We start from the raw sequence: 16,224 nt of genomic DNA, 5'->3' as shown, positions 1-16,224 counted from the left end.
TATCTGTTAATTTTTTTTACGCCGTGGTTTAGCCCGTGCTAGTAAGAGCAGTCCTCGCGAAAGCCTTCTTTCCATATTCTGATAAGGCTTAACTATTTCAGCCCAACCACCCGCAACCCCGAGTTATCCTGAAGTGCCAGTCCCGCCACCAGAACCGCCCACTGACCCCGAACAGCCAGAAGTTCCCCCACCAGCACCGCCCACACCTGGACCTCAGCCTCCACCAGGACCTCCACCTCCAGTTGGACCTCCGTCTCCACCAGAAACTCCGGCGACAACAACTACGGAGGCTCCAGTTCCCGATTACTGCTAGAAACGAGCCTCATAATAACCCGGTGCATTTTAATGGCACGAGTCTTTGTTGCACGAGGTTCGTACGCCCGTGATACGCTTTAAACTTGTTTTTAATAAATACATTTTTACTGCAAGCTCGAACTTCCTGTATTTTTTCTGATGTCCGATATGAAATGTTAGTAACCTATTTTTAACCATTCAGTAACACTAACGAGACAGTCCAGATACATTATTTCTCCTAATTAGCGACAATACTCCTTTTCAGCTCAAGAACCGTGGTAACAAAAGTGGGGCTCAACGCGGAGCGTTACTAATTTTCCCCTTTATGTTCAGAATTAAAATATTGTCACGAATGACGGGTGATGAGGCGATAATAACTGAAGAAACTAAACATTTAATGGGGCGAACTTGTGCCCAAAAATAAGAAGGGAACAGAAGAAAGTAGAGCTTCGCGGGCGTCGAGTCAGCGTGACAGCAGAGTCGAACGCTGGGGCGAAACTGAAGGCAGATCGCCAAGCGGAGCCCCTTATGTACACCTGTGGGGTTCTGGAATAATCGGCGTAGAAGGTGCGGCGTGTAGAACATTCTGACCTCGAACAAGCAACATGGTTTTTGAACTTACCAAAACATTACTTTACCGACTCAACAAAAATGCGCCTCCGCGGCCAGGAATCGAACTCTGGCTTTCAGCGTGGAAAGCACGCGCGATAACCGTTAGACCACGAGCGCGCTGCCTTCTTGGTCAGCTGCGCTCGCGGCAATATATGCAGGTGCATTTTAGATTCCGGTCGATTTGTCTACTGCGATTTTTCTTGCTCTAACGCTGATTGGAGCGTTTTTTGTGTCTACGCGCCGAATCGCGAAGGTGAACGTATTTTTTTTTTTTTTTATAGTCTGAGGTTGCATTTTAATTGCGAGCGATTCATTTTTTTTTGTGCTTTTAACTGCGTTTGTAGGCCACAGGATCGAGCGCGTCATGCTCCTGTTTGAGACTCAGGTTCCTTTTATTTGAATAACCTTGTTTCGGGGCATTTCTTAGAGGACGTCGCGGCCTGTATGAATCAGGGAAATGTACAGTTTACGCATTTTCAAGGCCGGAGTCACGCGAGACTGGATACAATACAATACAATTTATTTTTCTATTTTGAATACATTTCGCTCTGTACCCACGTAAGTCAAGAAGGCTTGTGTGTGGGACGCGCACGTGACTAACAACCATAATTTTTACAGTTTTAACTCATTCTATGAGTTTAAACAAACCAAACAAATTATAAGAAAAGAAGCGGCTCATATATACACGTGCACTATAACCGGTGGAACAGGCCTCTATTAGGCGCATATTGCTATCTAGTAATATATCTCAAAGCATTGTTTTAATAGTCAATATAATTCATACAGTGGTTACAGTCGTATGTTGGCACTTTTTATTAATTCGCACTTTGTTTAATTTTTCTGTTCATTGATTCATATTCTTGCCATTTTTTTCATTGCTTGTGGATTTTTGCACCCAACCAGCTCCTCAGGTAGTTCGTTAAAAAGTTTAGGCACATATTTTCTGGTAGACCCTCCATACTTTGTCTTCATTAATGTGTGTTTGTGTGTGTGTTCTCATAGGTATACGAGGGAGTCAACTTACACTCTACATTTCACCCTCATTTTTCTTTTAAAACATTTTGGGTTACGGCCCTGTGTACAAATTTGGTATATAAGTGCGTGTGCGTGTGTTTTTTTTTCAGATCCTGGGTGGCGGGCTGGCAGGCGCACTCGCGTACGGGTGTTAACCTTTCTACACAGCCGTGCACGCCACTCAGGATCAGATTTTTGTATGCACATAAATATTATTATTATTATTATTATTATTATTTCCTGTTTGGTCGTAATGTTCTTTCTTTAACAATTTCTCTTGTTGTGGTTGTTGATTAAAAAGAATTTTGTGATTATGTCATATTTCAATTGATCACTAAAATAAAATGCGCCTATTTCTTTAGGTATGTCATCTATTAAATCGCTTCTCTTTTTGATTTGGCAACCGATTCTTTTGAATATCCGTTTTTGGAGAGTTTCAACTTTTCTTTGTAGGTATTTGGCACAGTGCCCATAAACAGTTATTCCATATTGAACTACAGATTTTCCTAACCAGTTATAAATCATTTTAAGTACAGAATGGGGGACCATATCTTGAATGTGAAGCATATAGGCCATCAGTGTCCTTAATTTTTTGCAAACTTGCTCTATGTGTGAGTCCCATTTAAGATGTTGGTCTATATACATTCCAAGGTATTTTACATTTTTTACATACTCAATTGGTAGGCATGAACGGTTATTGCAGTTTTTATTGTGCATTTTAATGGGTAATTCAGTTAATAGTATTTTGGGGGGATCTCTAAAGCACATTACTTGAGTTTTTGAAGTATTTACGATAATCTGATTTCTACATCCCCACCAGGGTATATGTCTCGCTTGATCTTTTACCTCTTTGTAGCGATTATTCTGTTAAGCACGTGTCTTTCAGTGATCATGCGTTAGTCATGTTTACTCTTGGTAATAAGGAAAAATCACCAAAATGGGACTGGGCACTATGGAAACTCAACAGTAGTATTCTTAATCATGAGCCTTTTAGAGCAAATGTGAGAAAACTTTCAGACATTTTATACGGTAACGATCATACACTGTGGGCTGTGCGTTGGAATCTTTTTAAGGAAGAAGTAAAAATGGCTGCAATCGAGAGAAGCAACACCCTTAGCTATCAGAAAAAGAAAGAAGATGTTTCACGGCGTCAGTCATATGGTTTTTAACCCTAGAAAGCGTGAATCCCGGTGAATTCATGCGCCACAAGGATTGTAAAAGTAAACTGGAGCTGATCGATGTGGAGAAAGACAGAGGAGCAATAGTAAGGGCTCGAAGCGACAAGCTGTGGATGGGTGAAGCTACGACGAAGCGCACGCTAAGCGACGAAAAAAGTTATGCGCAACGTAACGATATCAAGGAAATCTGTTACGGAACTACGGTGACGCGTGACGAGGCGGTTATGGAAAGGGCTTTTGTGGACCATTATCGAAATCTGTTTGGGCGTATCGCGTCAGTAGATGATGGGTTCAAGGAGGAATTTTGGTTTCTGATGCCCCAGCTAGAACAGCAGGTGTGCGATAGCCTAGAGTTTCCTATCACCGTGCGGGAAGTCGAAGCGGCTATCGATGAGCTGACGAGTGGAAAGACGCCAGGACCGGACGGCCTTGGTGCTGATTTTATAAATCTTCTAAGAATTAGGTGGCGCCTGTGCTGTATGAGTGACTGACCGAGGCCTATGAGAAGCAGATGTTTCCCCTATCTTTTCTTAGGACGCACACAGTGCTTATCCTTAAGTACAATGATTCGGTAAAACTCTTGTCTGTGGGATATTGTCACGGGTGGTGGCCAATAAACAATAAATGAACAGAAAGAAATAAACGTTTAATGTGGCGAACTTGTGCCAAGAAACAAAAGGGTACAAACGATAATAACGAAGCGTCGCGGGCGTCGAAATCGGCGTAGCAGCAGAGTCGAACGCTGGGCGAAAACTGACTGCAGATCAGCACGCGGAGTCCCTTATGTACGCGCGTTGGGTTCTGGAACAAACCGCCCAGATTGTTCGGCGACTGGAACATTCAGAACTCGATCTGACGAGAATGTTCTCGAACTCACGAGAACGCAATGAAAGAACAAATAAAAGAGCATTCCACTGACTGGAATCGAACCCAGACTCTTTGCACGACAGTCAAGCACGGTAAACACCCGGCCACGCGCGCGGTCGCTCGCTGACGAGCGTGGCATTACTCCCCCCTTTAAAAAGGCATCGTCTCGATGCCACGTAAAAGGCAACAAAACAGAGCGAAACAAACAAAAAAAAATGGGAACCTACGGAGGCTCGCAAAACACAATCCTATCAAGCGGTGCACAAGATCACAGTTCGCAGTCTTATCGCGCGTAGTACGGCTTGAGGCGCACGACGTGGACGACTTCCGGTCGTGGAGCGCGGCGTGATGAAGTCCGTGTTCCGTCGGGCATCACCTCGTAGTTCAGATCCCCGAGTCGACGAAGTACTTTGTAGGGTCCGAAGTAGCGCTTTAGGAGTTTCTCACTGAGACCACGGCGGCGGATCGGTGTCCACACCCACACCCTGTCTCCGGGCTGGAAGTGGACGTCCCGACGACGAAGGTTGTAGCGGCCAGTGTCGACACGTTGTTGGGCTTGAATACGGTGTCTGGCGAGCTGGCGGACTTCTTCTGCCCGTTGGGCAACCACCTGGGCGTCGTCGCTTCCGTCGAGAGCCGGTTCGTGGGGTAACATCGCGTCCAGCATTGTCGTTACTTTACGACCATGAACCAGTTGGAAGGGTGTCACCCCGGTGGTCTCTTGCACGGCCGTGTTGTATGCAAATGTGACGTACGGCAACACCTCGTCCCATGTCTTGTGCTCCACGTCGACGTACATGGAGATCATGTCGGCGATGGTCTTGTTGAGTCTCTCCGTCAGCCCGTTGGTCTGCGGGTGGTACGCCGTTGTGCGCCGATGGCTGGTGTGGCTGAGATGAAGGATTTCTTGCGTCAGCTGAGCCATGAACAATGATCCACGGTCAGAGATCATAACTTCGGGAGCGCCGTGCCGGAGGACGATGGATTCGATAAAGAACTTGGCGACTTCCACAACAGTCCCTACAGGAAGGGCTTTCGTTTCGGCATACCGTGTGAGATAATCTGTGGCGACAATAATCCATCTGTTTCCTTGCGTCGATGGTGGAAAAGGACCAAGTAGATCCATTCCGATCTGCTGGAACGGTACGGTCGGGGGAGCGATCGGATGCAGGAGACCTGCCGGCTTCGTCGGCGGTTTCTTGCGTCGCTGGCACTCGTGGCAGGACCGTGTGTAGAAGTGAACGGTCTTTGGCAGCTTGGGCCAGTACTACCTTTCACGAATTCGGGCCAGCGTACGGCTGTAACCAAGGTGTCCGGACGTCGGGTCGTCGTGACAGGCTTGGAAGATCTCCGCTCTAAGGTCGGTGGGGATTACCAGCAGCCATGGTGTGCTGTTGTCTCCGAAGTTCTCCTTGTAAAGTACACCTTGTCGGAGGACGAAAGTCGGCAGGGCTCTCGAGGAGACACGGGGGACAGTACCCCCTTGTCCTTCGAGGTGCTCGATTAGCGCGCGCAACTCAGGATCGTCTCTTTGACGTCGTGACATGTCGTCGGTGTTCAGTGCACCTAGGAAGCACTCGTCGTCTTCGTCGTTGCTGCTGCCCGAAGGTGTTTCGATGGGGGCTCTGGACAGGCAGTCGGCGTCGCTGTGCTTGCGGCCTGACTTGTAGACCACAGTCATGTTGAACTGTTGTAGTCGTAGACTCCATCGAGCGAGGCGTCCTGACGGGTCCTTGAGGTTCGCAAGCCAGCAGAGCGAGTGGTGGTCCGTGACTACACGGAACGGGCTCCCGTACAAATACGGACGAAACTTCGTGATTGCCCAGACGACAGCAAGGCATTCTTTCTCAGTCGTGGAGTAATTTTTCTCTGCCTTGGACAGTGTCCGACTTGCGTAGGCGATAACTCGCTCGGTGCCGTCTTGCACTTGCTCCTGGATCACCTCCCTTTCTTTAACGGAGACTCTGTACGGCGATCGATGCACAGGGCGCGCGTCGTCCTCGGTAACGATGCGGTGTTTCGCAATGGTGGTTTGGCACACCCTCGACGACGTCGCGAAGCAGTCACTGTATTCGGCGAGAAGGTCACTTAGCTGCCGTCGTTTCGGGCCTGGAAGCTTGCGGTCAATGTCGAGCTGTGCTGGCGCCGTAATGTGTAGCTGAGGTGGGAATGATTCTTCAGCAATCGCGGCGATTTCGGCGGAGTTCCGAATTTCCTCGACGTTGCCTACAGCGGCACCTTTCGTGAGGTGTTGCACTTCTTGTCGAAAGTTTGTCACAAAGACCACGGTGCGCCCATCCTGAAGTTCAGCCACTCCTCTTGCGACGCCTATTCCTCGTTCTAGGAGTAATTGAAGGTTGCCTTCAAGAACAACTTCGCCGCAGGTAGCTTCATCGGCCACTACGGGTACGACAACACTTGATCGCGGCGGCAGGTTCACGTGGTCGGCAGCGACTCGGACGGCGGCTGACGCTGTTTGAGGTTTCTCTGAAGACGGAACGGGCTTGCGCAGCGTCAATCTGTTCTCACCAAGGTCGATGACGGCGCCGTATTCACACAGAAAGTCCATGCCGAGAATAACGTCTCTGGAACAGTCTTGTAGAACGATGAACTTCACAGGGCACGTTTCACCGCGGATCTCGACGCGAGCAGTGCATCTCCCGATGGGTGTGATGAGGTGCCCTCCGGCGGTTCGTATTTGAGGTCCATCCCACGGCGTCGTGACTTTTCGAAGGCGGCGGGAGAGCCTCCCACTCAAGACAGAGTAGTCTGCTCCGGTGTCCACGAGTGCAGATGCGTCGTGGCCGTCGATGATGACGTTTAGGCTATTGGACCCCACTGCAGCGGCGTCGTTTTGGTCTCTGGTAGCGTTCGAGTGGGGACCTCCCGACGTTCGTGGAGGATCTTGGCGTCGGTCGTCTTCGGCAACTCCACCTCCAGGGGTTGCCGCGCCTAGTTTCCCCGGCGAGGAGCGAGGGGGGACAGGCTTTCCCGTCGTGGTTGGTGCATCGGCGAAGCTGGACGTCGCGGTGACGGCGACCGGAACTCTCGGCGGAACGCAGGCTCGGGGGACTGAGGTCGTCGCAGGTACTCGTCTATCTCGACAGGGCGTTCACCATGACGGGGGCGCGGGTCGTTCGGGTGGAACCCGCGTAGCCCGAGTCGTCGGTATGGGCATCGGCGGTAGGTGTGGTCCGCTTCCCCGCAATGGAAGCACAGAGGGCGTCGGTCGGGCGTTCGCCACACGTCGGTCTTGCGGGGTGCGCGAGGCTCCGGGCAGGCGTACTGGACCTGGTCGTCGTGGCGTCGGTCGTGCTGCGGTGCAGGAGACTGACGTCGGGGCGGCGTGACATAGTTGCGACGAGGAGGCGGTGGCCGTCGGGCCACTGCGGCGTAACTCAACGTCGGTGGTTCCGGAGCGGTGCTGACGAGAACCTCAGGCTGCAGCGCTTGCTGGACTTCTTCCCCGACAATCTCGGCGATTGAGGGCGAAGCTGGGCTTGCGGCGGCAGGTAGAAGTCTCTTGATCTCTTCCCGGACGACGTCTCGGATCATCTCGCGGATGTCCGTGGTGTTGCAGCCGGAAGGCGAAAAGGAACCGACGCCGGGAACTCGGTGATAGTGAATGGCTCGTGCTTGAAGGGCACATTCGATGTTGGTGGCCTCCGTCATGAAGCCTTCGACGGTGGTAGGCGGGCTCCGCACAAGACCACCGAAAATGTTTTCCTTGACGCCACGCATCAAGACTCTGAGCTTCTTTGCTTCGGATGCTTCGGGATCGGCGCGGTTGCTCAGTCGCAGGACATCTTCCACGAAGCTAACGACGCTCTCGTTAGGGCCTTGAATCCTCGCTTGAAGAAGCTCTTCCGCGCGTTCTCTTCGTTGTAGGTTCGTGAACGTTCTTAGCAACTCAGCCTTGAGTTGCTCCCATGAAGTGATCGAAGCTTCGTGGTACTCGAACCAGTTCCGGGCGGTGGCTTCCAAGGCGAAGTAAGCGTTTTGCAGACACTGTTCCGGTGTCCACCCGTTATGACGGGCCACTCGTTCGTACTGTTGGACACAGTCGTCGATGTCTTCGTGGCTTTCGCCGTGGAAGGAAGCCGGTGTCCGGGGAGCGACGGGTAGGTAGACGACGGCAGGAGCGGCGGGGGCCTGCGACTGGTTGTCCATCGTCGTCTTCTTCGGCTTGGGTTTGTCCAGGAGCAAACCGTACTCCGGATCCTCTCCCTTGGTGCGACGGCTGGTCCGAGTTTCAGGTTCCGCGCTGAGTGGTCTTCTCAGCGAACTTGGAGTCGGGCTTGCACTGCGGGTCCTGGGAGGGGAACGCTGCACGGGCATGCGGTACCCCGCACCTCCACCAAAATGTCACGGGTGGTGGCCAATAAACAATAAATGAACAGAAAGAAATAAACGTTTAATGTGGCGAACTTGTGCCCAAAAACAAAAGGGTACAAACGATAATAACGAAGCGTCGCGGGCGTCGAAATCGGCGTAGCAGCAGAGTCGAACGCTGGGCGAAAACTGACTGCAGATCAGCACGCGGAGTCCCTTATGTACGCGCGTTGGGTTCTGGAACAATCCGCCTAGATTGTTCGGCGACTGGAACATTCAGAACTCGATCTGACGAGAATGTTCTCGAACTCACGAGAACGCAATGAAAGAACAAATAAAAGAGCATTCCACTGACTGGAATCGAACCCAGACTCTTTGCACGACAGTCAAGCACGGTAAACACTCGGCCACGCGCGCGGTCGCTCGCTGACGAGCGTGGCAATATTACAGGCCGATTACTTTAACAAACGTTGATTATAAAATTTACATGATTTTAGCAAAAAGCTACAAAGGGTTATTAAAGTAGTCGTAGGACCGCATCAGACGTGCGGCATAAAAGGCCGTACGATTTGCACTAATATACATGTAGCTAAAAGCTTTTTAAAATGCTGCGACGCCTTTCAAGGCCGAGTTGCAATGTTGGAACTCGACTTTGAGAAAACGTACGATCGTGTTTCGCACCGAGTACTTTTTCGTATATTGGAACAAGCCAATGTAGGGTCCATTCTTTTATAAGGTTTTAATATTGGCTTATAAAAATTGCATTACGAGTTTAGTTACAAATAAGAGTGTTACAGAAAGCATTGAGATACGTTGTTCAGTTAGGCAAGGTTGCCCACTTTCGCCTTTGCTTTTTTTCTATGTCTTTTTTTAGAACCGTTTTGTTTGAGACTTTTTCGGAACGATAACATACGTGGTTTTAAGCTAAACACGAGTGAAATAAAAGTCCCGTCATATGCGGACGATCTGGTGGTTTTTTGCGCGGATCAAGACAGTATTCGCGAAATTGTCAATGTTGGCTCTTCCTTTTGCGCGAAAACCGGGAGTGTCATTATTGGGACAAAACGGTAGGGTTTTGGCACGGTGATTGGCATAGTAAACCAAATGTTTTTATGAATGTTAGGTGGGAGAGTTTACCCTCCAAGTATCTAGGTGTGCGGTTAGTGCATTATCGCGACAGTACTTCATACTGGAATGAAGAGACTGAGAACGTTAGAACAAAGGCGGAAGGGTGGAGGGAAAAGAATTTGTCTATTCTCGCGTGTTCCGCTGTGTGTAACTTTTTTTTTTTATATCGAAGGTTTGGTTTGTCTTACAGGTGCTCTATTTGTCTTGTGCCAATGTGCAGACGTTCCACAGAGTTGTTGCTGTTTTCATATGGAACTCGAATTGCAAGCGCTGTGCCCGCACACATTTTTTTTCGTCCAGGGCGAAGTGGCGGACCAGGGCTACCTCATTTATTTACAAGGCAAATTGCTTCTAGATTTACGTTTCTTGGCAATAAAAACGACCTTTTTTTTTACGCACTGTAATTTAAGTTCGCCTGCAAAGTTTTCTGCCTCAATTTGTTGCGTCATCCGGTGTTGTAATAGGCGCAGGTACATGAGAGAAGTTTTATTGTCTTTCCGCATGTTCTAAGTTCGTTTTTCTATGGAATATTTGGCTACAGTTTCAAAGAAAAAATTGTATAAAGATTTAATCAATATTTTGTTTTCTATACCATTGTATTGATCGTTTAGACGTACTAAAAAGAGTGAAAAGAACGCCGGTCAAACCAAGTGTTAAAAACCTTTTTCTTTCAATTGTGGCTCTCTTCCGGTGAAAACTTGGCTGGAGGAAAAAAAAGTCTTTTCGTCCCTTGGTCCACAATTTTTTTATTATGTAAAGGAGCCGAAACTGTAGAACACGAGTTTATCGAATGTTGGGACGCTGTATTCCATTGGGACATCCTCCAGTGTACCCCCAAAACAGATCCCAATCGTACTTAGAAAGCGGCATAGAAATGACAACGACGTCACAATACCAGCGAATTACCCGAGCGCCGAGCTGCTGCCGCTATGACCTCGGATTTGTTTGGCACGGAGCGGGGGCCAGAACTCCTTCAAATTTTCAAGGAGCGTGCTGGGACCGAGCGCCCTGCACTTACCTCAATGTTTTGCTAGGCTGTTAGGGCGTAAACAAACCAGATTGGTCGGGAATCGCCGCCAACGTAGGCAGCTTCCCACAGGAATCTGCGTGAACGGTGAATTATCGCTAGAGTGATATTCCGTAACATTTTTGTGTTTGCGAAGCTTTCGTACCTGCCACAGGTCATACATTGTACGCGAGTAAATGTTATCTTCTCCCTCCAGCGTGTATTTCGTCTCTCGCATTTGTTTAAAAAGCGGCCGGTTTCACATCTCTTTTTTTTTTCTGCGAGACCAAGAGCATCCTTTCAATAGAGCAGCAGTGACACTTCATCAGCCAACGTCCTTTTAAGAACGGCGAGTTGGGCTAGTTGGTTGTACATGCTTGAAGTGAGGCGCCAAAACAACGAGGACACAAGGAGCCTCGTCCTGTCTGCTTCTCTCCTTGTGTCCTCGTTGTTTTGGCGCCTCACTTCAAGCATGTCCTTTTAAGATTTCGTCCCATGGCGGCAAACGAAAACAAATATATTAGTAGGACATCGTAAGGATGCGGTTGACGTAGTTTTGTTTTTATCTGCCCATTTTTCTTTTGAATATAGTATGTTCTCAGCAAGAAACGCTTAAATGCGATTTGTTGCGTGATTAGTTTATTTCCAATATTCCCTTCCATGTATAAAAGTGTAGCTTCTAGCGATGTCGAGGACGTACTCAAGCGAATAAAAAGTATGTGTATACCCCATGGAGTAAGATTTTTTTTTCTTTTAATTGAATTAGAGTACGTTCCTTGTTAAAGTGTGGCTTTAAACCAAGAGTATTTATGTGCCATGAAAATCTAGACTGTTTAACATGTATTTATATTTTGCTGGATTACATTATTCTGGGGGGTATGCTTTAGGGCATTCTAATGAAAGAGTTGTGCATTATCCAATCGGGCATGCGGTTTAACCAATCCGGCAAGCCGTTTTTACATATGAGTAATAATGACGGTGTTCTGTACGACACGTTTATGTTATTAAGCTTGTGTAGCATCTGGAAGCCGGGCATGGCTGTTCGTCATGCTGACCCTAATCCGAAGGAAGTACGGCATTTTTTTTTTCAGCCTCGTTAAACAGGTGGAACGTATTTTTTTTTAACCGGAATTACAAACCCAATTGGCTCAACTTTTGCAAACCACTTAAATATTTATTTATTTATTTATTTATTTATTCATATTACCCCTAAAGGCCCTCGTGAGAGGGTATTACATAGGGGGGGGGGTACATAAATCGTTCCAATAGGAACTAGTGCACATTGAACAACATATGAGAATACTAGAAAACAATCAATGCACTTAATAATAAAAAGAAAATAAAGGATACACTCAAAAACGAATAAAAAACATACACTCACTCATCACACTGCAATAAAGCTGAGTAAAGGTAAAAACAAAATAGTACACATTTGCTCTGCACGTTCCGGAAAAGAGGAAACAACAATGTAAAACAGCGAAAGTTAGATGGCATCAGTATTTTGAATTTGTTCTTGAAACTTCGTGGTGTCTTTTTTCTGAGGCAATGTACGATGGTAGTTTATTCCAATCGATTGTGGTACGTGGAATGAATGACCGGAAAAAAGCAGATGACTTACAGGTTACGCGTTTAACTTTGTAGGGGTGATCGCGGCGTGGAAAAATAACGGCAGGTGGCTCGAAGAAATCACCGTGAAGTGACGCGTGGTGGTAAAGTTTATGGAAAAGGGGTAGGCGTGAAAGTTTGCGACGATGGAGTAGTTCGGGTAGCTCTGCTCGGCGTTTATATAGGAGACTTTTAATGTGCTTTGCAAAAAAAAAAAAACTTGGAGGGTTGTTTTGATGTGTTTTCACTGATTACGGCTCCATTATTGCAATAAAAGAAAAAATATCTCCTTGTGGCGCTGAGCAAAAAACAAAAAAAAAAAAGGACCATGCATCTCATGATTCAGGGGTTCGATTCTCGCTGAGCCCCTTGGTGAATCTCGCTGGTTGCTATTAATTGTGATTAGTTATATTTGGTGATAAATTATTGTGACTACGTATGTCTTTCGTATGCTCTAGATGCTCTACATGTCTTATGTTTCTTTGGTCTGCGTTTTTCGTTAAACTCCAGCTTCACACTTTCCGTACAAAATCCAGCCCATAAACACACACTTTTATTTAATATTATCTTAGATGTACGCAGTTCCGGTCACTTTCGACCTTTCTACGAGCTTGCATACTAGAGTAAACATCTTCGAGCAAATACCATCGCTCTTGAAATTCATGTTCACTCCCATCGTTGCACAGTGCAAGTAAACAACAACTTGATCATCGCGTGTACAGAATCATTGACAGGATAATACGCTTTGTTAACGGCAAGGAAATGTTTAAAACAGCTGGATCGAAAGAACACCGCGTAATCTTTCCGCGACATTTAGGAAGATCCGCGTTTTGCAAACGCTATATCGCCATAGTAATGGCCAAAAATCTGGCATACCACCACTTAATATACGATATAACACATTTTATTTCACCAACGAAACCTTATTTGAACACTTAATATTATGACGCTTGCTTTACACTTCGGATCTGGTCCCCACTAAAACTGAAATAATCGAAGTAGGAAGAAGAGGAGGCAAAGTACCTTCTCAAGTTAGTCAAGCGAGCAAACCCCAAGTGAAGCAAGTAGAGGGCGCAGTCTGTGTGAACGCCCCCAAAGGTGACCAACAAATCTGTTGGCGCCAAATCAGCTCTCCTTTCCGTGCAATAGCGTCTTTTGGTTTTGTCCTTGTTCATCGTTGGGGGGCTTGCCCCTCCAAACTGCTAGTCTCTCCCGCCTTCACCCTCCGGTGGAATTATGGAGTGTCCAGAACCTTCCTGCGTCCACGACTAAAACTATATCTGAAGCTCGCCCTTGTGTCAGCCGTTTTATTTAAAAAAATGTTTTGATTTCTGTGAAACATAAACATTCTATTAAGTAAGCACGTTTTCTTTAGCACGAAATAAAGGTTCACACTTCAGTTTTTTTAATCGAGTTGAACAACTCTTTCCCCTCACCAGAGCTTAAACATCTGAACTGAAGTCCATTAGCCTGAGAGCCTATCCGAACAAATAAAAATTCGGTTCGACACCCTGTGGCCCAACATCGCTCAAGATGAGATCGAGAGCGTTATCTGCTGATAATTGCACTTGGCACCACCCATTGTGCGAAATGAACCAATAAGGCATTTTTCACCTGTTAACGAGCTCACAATCGGGCAATAATTGGTGATAACGTCTCACCAACCTAAAATTGCGAGAGAGGTGTCGTGGCCCTTGTTGTGCTCGTCATTAGCGCACTTTAATCTACAGGTCAATGTCAGCTAGTGTACAGTCACAGATCACGCTGAGACCAGCGAACGAAGCGTGCGTTGTCAATGGCTTTCAAAGTAAGCTTGCAGGCCATCACAATTTCAGTCTGCTTTCGATCTCGCTGGTCAGCGACGCTCAGTTCGTAGCATACGATCAGCTTTTTTTCCTTTCAGTTAACATACGACCTTGTTTTGTTTGTATGCTTGATTTTTTTTTTGTCGGTCAACGGCGCTTTGCAGCGGACGAACAGTCTACGAACGATGTCTGGTCTCGTTTCGTGCGGCAAATTAGACTTCGTTCTGGCTCTCACGGTGACCAAAATTGGACCTCCATGCTGTAAAGCCACTAAACAATCAAGCTAAACAATACGTTCTCTCCAGCCATTACCTCTCCGTCTCCAAAAAAAAAAAAAAACTGTACTATATTCCGTTTCACGGTAGTTTGGCGAACTGTGGAGGCTGTGGCCCCCGCGACCCAATAAGATCGTCGGAGCAAGGCACGTGACACCACTCCATGGTCGAATCCACGCAGGCCTCGTTACCGCCGAACCTACAGCGCCGTCCGCGTCAAAAAATAGTTAGGGTTCTTTTTCTTTTAGTAGTGTGGCGGTCAGACTCTTCTGACTGCAGCACTACACGACATGGAAAAAAGACGAAGACATATTACTTTTAAACGCTGTTCTGAGAAAAACATGACTTTTAAATGATGTTTGAACGATCGCAGCCATGCAATCGACCGCTTCCGCTCAGAAGATCGCCCTCGCAATAGTACCCACAACAGATTCAAGGGTAAATTGGGCGTATGGTTGTCTCACGAACTGTTTTCGAAGAGCTCGCTACTCTAGTGGACGGCAGTGCTGCGGTGGTCAAAGTTCATCCGATGTTGGTCGGTTTCGCAGCAGACGACAGCCGATTCGTCCGGGCCTTGCATTGGGCGCGGTAACACGAACGCCCTCGTGACGTGCTGTCAGACGCCTCGCTCCGACGCTCTTATTAGGTCGCGGAAGGCGTAATTTCCACAGTTCGTCAAGGTATTGTGAAATGGAGAATAGCAGTTACCAAATATCATAGCCGAAATACCAACAAGAACAAATAATGAACACGATTAAACTGTAATTTTCTAATTCTGGGATCGCGCAATTTATTTTATGTGGTTAATTACTCTTGGAGACTAAGATACACATGTCTGCTTGTCTGCCGACAATGTTGTCGCAATTACCAATATACACGTAGATATTAAAAGCACAACACAGCGAATATCTGGAATGTGCACGCTAGTAGTATTACTAAGTTATATATGCCTCCATTTTTGTTATTTGTATAGCGTGTATGTTTTATATCTCATGAGTCTTGATTTTGTTTGCTTTACATGTTTTAATAACCTCCGTACTTTTTACGTGCACCGTCTTAAAGGGGTACTACGGCGATTTTTTTTTTTTTTTAGCTTCCCCACACTCTTAAAACAAAGGCTGCCAAAAAGGTACTAAAAGGGTGGATCAACCAAAATTTTAAACTCTCAATCTGGGTCGCTAAACTCGTCAACAAAAATATTTTTTGTGTTATGACACAGTGGGGGGAGGAGCCGAAAGATTGCTACGAAGTTTTATTTTCTCACAAACCCGCAGATCCGTCTGTCTTCGTGACGTTTTTCGTTGAGGGGACGAAAAATCCCTACGCCTCCCTAGGCACCGAACAAGAGCTGCACTAGAGAGCGCGCAGAGACGACCGTGCCTCATACGTGTGACGTCACAACAAAGATTATCAGCTGCGATTGTCATGTTTGATGGTCTCTAAAAAGCACGATGGATGCTTGGGAATTGCATTTTAAAATCAACACCGTCGAAGTTGATAGTCTGGTATCGTTCTTATTTCCGCCGATAAAGCAGAATTTACTAAAAAGCGTCCCTGCCGTTCTTTTGATTTATCTCGGCCTTTCGAATCTGGCCAAAGTGTAGCCCGACGTGGCTAGGTCACAACCAGCCGACTACCGTTGTCCACTTTCGGGCGAATTTCGCCTCCGGGCAGTTGTCCCTTCATCGGCGGGATAAAATCATTTTATGGTATACATTCGAAGGTCAGTCAGTTTGGGATTAAGTATGTTGTTTATCAACGGAAATAAGGAAATAAAAGTAATGTCAGGTTGCCAATATTGGCGGTGATGCTTTAAGAACGCAAGGACACTAAACTTGACATCATCGATTTGAACACGCACCATCAAATTTGTCGTTCACAACTGATAATCCTGATTCCATCGTCAAAGGTATCAACTATAAAATGACGTCACTGAACGCGCCCGCACGCTATCTACGTGCCCTGGCACGAGTCTTTCGCATGAAAGTCTGTCATGGCCACTCTTGAGCTCATGGAACGCGAGCCGTTTTAATTCCAGAATCTCTTGAACCGTTATTTCGAAAATTGCAGGCTGTGCTGTTCCTCGTCATTGCTCATTCGAACTCCTC

Source organism: Ixodes scapularis, unplaced genomic scaffold (genome assembly GCF_016920785.2).
Source record: "Ixodes scapularis isolate PalLabHiFi unplaced genomic scaffold, ASM1692078v2 PGA_scaffold11__112_contigs__length_91849675, whole genome shotgun sequence".
Classification (NCBI taxonomy): domain Eukaryota; kingdom Metazoa; phylum Arthropoda; class Arachnida; order Ixodida; family Ixodidae; genus Ixodes; species Ixodes scapularis.
The sequence above is the reverse complement of the archived record's forward strand: the minus strand, read 5'-3'. Positions refer to the sequence as shown.